The sequence below is a fragment of the Oncorhynchus kisutch genome, unplaced genomic scaffold, assembly GCF_002021735.2.
Source record: "Oncorhynchus kisutch isolate 150728-3 unplaced genomic scaffold, Okis_V2 scaffold1024, whole genome shotgun sequence".
Taxonomy (NCBI): domain Eukaryota; kingdom Metazoa; phylum Chordata; class Actinopteri; order Salmoniformes; family Salmonidae; genus Oncorhynchus; species Oncorhynchus kisutch.
The window spans coordinates 28,905-33,003 of record NW_022262969.1 but is presented as its reverse complement, the minus strand read 5'-3'; the positions used below and the strand labels follow the sequence as shown (position 1 = coordinate 33,003).

Below are 4,099 nucleotides of genomic sequence, written 5' to 3'. Positions count from 1 at the left end.
TTAAATAGTACCCACAAAACACCAGTCTCAACGTCAACAGTGACAGATAGAGAGGACAGATAGAGAGGACAGATAGAGAGGACAGATAGAGAGGACAGATAGAGGGGACAGATAGAGAGGACAGATAAAGAGGACAGATAGAGAGGACAGATAGAGAGGACAGATAGAGAGGACAGGGAGAGAGGACAGATAGAGAGGACAGATAGAGAGGAACAGTGGGTTAACTGGTCTAGGAACAGTGGGTTAAATGGTCTAGGAACAGTGGGTTAACTGGTCTAGGAACAGTGGGTTAACTGGTCTAGGAACAGTGGGTTAACTGGTCTAGGAACAGTGGGTTAACTGGTCTAGGAACAGTGGGTTAACTGGCCTAGGAACAGTGGGTTAACTGGTCTAGGAACAGTGGGGTTAACTGGTCTAGGAACAGTGGGTTAACTGGTCTAGGAACAGTGGGTTAACTGGTCTAGGAACAGCGGGTTAACTGGTCTAGGAACAGTGGGTTAACTGCCTTTTCAAGGGCAGAACCTTGTCAACTCGGGGGTTTGAACATGCAACCTTCCGGTTACTAGTCCAACGCCTAACCACTAGGCTACCGCCCCTGTAGACTTATGAAACAGACCTAGCTACCTATAGCAGAATACATATATATTGTAGCGATCCTTGCTACATGAGCCACGTTGCAGTTTAACCCCATTGGTGCGTAACCCCATTGGTCTGTAAACCCATTGGTCAGTAACCCCATTGGTCTGTAACCCCATTGGTGCGTAACCCCATTGGTGCGTAAACCCATTGGTCAGTAACCCCATTGGTCTGTAACCCCATTGGTCTGTAACCCCATTGGTGCGTAACCACATTGGTCTGTAAACCCATTGGTCTGTAAACCCATTGGTCTGTAACCCCATTGGTCAGTAACCCCATTGGTCTGTAACCCCATTGGTCTGTAACCCCATTGGTCAGTAACCCCATTGGTCTGTAACCCCATTGGTCTGTAACCCCATTGGTCTGTAACCCCATTGGTGCGTAACCCCATTGGTGCGTAAACCCATTGGTCAGTAACCCCATTGGTCTGTAACCCCATTGGTCTGTAACCCCATTGGTGCGTAACCACATTGGTCTGTAAACCCATTGGTCTGTAAACCCATTGGTCTGTAACACCATTGGTCAGTAACCCCATTGGTCTGTACCCCATTGGTCTGTAACCCCATTGGTGCGTAACCCCATTGGTCTGTAAACCCATTGGTCAGTAACCCCATTGGTCTGTAACCCCATTGGTCAGTAACCCCATTGGTGCGTAACCCCATTGGTCTGTAAACCCATTGGTCAGTAACCCTATTGGTCTGTAACCCCATTGGTGCATAACCCCATTGGTCTGTAACCCCATTGGTCTGTAACCCCATTGGTCTGTAACCCCATTGGTGTGTAACCCCATTGGTCTGTAAACCCATTGGTCTGTAAACCCATTGGTCTGTAACCCCATTGGTCAGTAACCCCATTGGTCTGTAACCCCATTGGTCTGTAACCCCATTGGTGCGTAACCCCATTGGTCTGTAAACCCATTGGTCAGTAACCCCATTGGTCTGTAACCCCATTGGTCTGTAACCCCATTGGTCTGTAACCCCATTGGTCTGTAAACCCATTGGTCAGTAACCCCATTGGTGCGTAACCCCATTGGTCTGTAACCCATTGGTCTGTAACCCCATTGGTCTGTAACCCCATTGGTGCGTAACCCCATTGGTCTGTAACCCCATTGGTCTGTAACCCCATTGGTCTGTAACCCCATTGGTGCGTAACCCCATTGGTCTGTAACCCCATTGGTGCGTAACCTCATTGGTGCGTAGGGTTGATTCCTTTCCCGCCAGCGACCCCGGGTTCACTTCCCTGCTCTGCTATTCGCTACAAAATAGCGAATACAGTCGTAGCACAAACACAGTGGAATAGAAACCTTGACCCCCCCAGCTCTCTCTCTCTCCACTGGGTGTTGAGAACAATGAGAGTCTCAGTCTCTGCTTTTACCTGAGTAACATTGAGCCAGAGACCTCTGTAACGTTACTTAGGAGACACACACACACATTGGCTTAACCCCCCCCCCCCCCCGCCCAGCCATCCTTAACGACAAAGTCACATGGTAACAGAGTGACCAATGAAAAGGCTGCTGTTACTAAAACTCTGGATAGCTGCTGCCTTGGTTCTATTTCAAAATGTCTTCCTTTAGGACCCACAACACAAGTCACATGGTAACAGAGTGACCAATGAAAAGGCTGCTGTTACTAAAACTCTGGATAGCTGCTGCCTTGGTTCTATTTCAAAATGTCCCTCAACACAACATTAGTGACATCGCCAAAGACGGCCTCTAGATTAGTTGTAAAACCCTTCGACACGTAGCCTGCCCTACACACTGTAGGGTGCTTCTTTAGTGACTAGGGGGCCATTTGGGACCAAGGTCGTAGTCAACAACAGTCGTGATGCCAAAAACACAGAGTCAGAAAACCATGAGGCACATATATATTATAGTGATCAACTGTCAAAACGGCCTTATGGTGAAACACTGAACTAAAACACTGAACTAAAACACTGAACTCAAACACTGAACTAAAACACTGAAGAAATACTGAACTAACACTGAACTTAAACACTGAACTAACACTGAACTTAAACACTGAACTAACACTGAACTAAAACACTGAACTAAAACACTGAACTCAAACACTGAACTCAAACACTGAAGAAATACTGAACTAACACTGAACTAACACTGAACTTAAACACTGAACTAACACTGAACTAAAACACTGAACTAAAACACTGAACTCAAACACTGAACTAACACTGAACTAACACTGAACTAACACTGAACTAAAATACTGAAGAAACACTGAACTAACACTGAACTAAAACACCGAAGAAACACTGAACTAAAACATTGAACTAAAACACTGAACTAACACTGAACACTGAAGAAACACTGAACTAAAACACTGAACTAAAACACTGAACTCAAACACTGAACTAAAACACTAAACTAACACTGAACTCAAACACTGAACTAACACTGAACTAACACTGAACTAACACTGAACTAAAATACTGAAGAAACACTGAACTAACACTGAACTAAAACACCGAAGAAACACTGAACTAAAACATTGAACTAAAACACTGAACTAACACTGAACTAACACTGAAGAAACACTGAACTAAAACACTGAACTAAAACACTGAACTAAAACACTGAACTAACACTGAACTAAAACACTGAAGAAACACTGAACTAACAGTGACTCAACCCTGGCATAAGAATGGCTGAACCACAGAACAGGTAATGATCAGGTAGGAGGAGATGGAAGAGAGAGAGACAGTGAGATAGAGAGAGAGAGAGAGAGATACAGAGAGAGAGGAGAGAGAGAGAGAGAGAGAGAGAGAGAGACAGAGAGAGGAGAGACAGAGAGAGGAGAGACAGAGAGAGAGGAGACAGAGAGAGGAGAGACAGAGAGAGGAGAGACAGAGAGAGGAGAGACAGAGAGAGGAGAGACAGAGAGAGAGAGAGAGAGAGAGAGAGAGAGAGAGAGAGAGAGAGAGAGAGAGAGAGACAGAGAGAGAGAGACAGAGAGAGAGAGGAAAGGATTTGAACGTAAAAGACAGATACCCTGTTTTCTTTCCTCCACACCGTTCCACAGCTCCTTAGTGTGTGTCAGGGCTCTGCCTCCATGAGAGACAGGTTACAGTAGGGAGGAGAGCAGAGAGGCTACTGACACACACCGGACCTGAGCAACAACAGGGCTGAGGCAGGTGGAGCTAAGGTGGAGAGCAGTAACACACACACACACACACACACACACACACACACACACACACACACACACACACACACACACACACACACACACACACACACACACACACACACACACACACACACACACACACACACACACTAAAGCACCTGTTTCATAAACCCACCAATCGCTGACTCAGTATAACTAATGTGAAGGGAGGAACTGGCATTTAGGAGAGGAGACTAAAGGGAACTGTAGTTTTTAGGAAGGTTTTCATGTTTCAGTTTGTAGTTTTATGCCAGGTTTAGATTTTACAATTCCCTCCCCCA

At 45.7% G+C, this 4,099-nt stretch overlaps 1 protein-coding gene across 1 annotated transcript in view; it reads right to left on the bottom strand.

Moving 5' to 3' along the window:
* The window catches only part of LOC116364202 (RNA-binding protein 47-like), a 34,251-nt gene extending 30,504 nt beyond the window's left edge, over nucleotides 1–3,747 (bottom strand). Inside the window, 1 exon segment of the mRNA XM_031817443.1 lies at nucleotides 3,641–3,747. The gene's annotated coding sequence lies outside the window, so the exon portion shown is untranslated.
* Nucleotides 3,748–4,099: the final 352 nt, after the last annotated feature.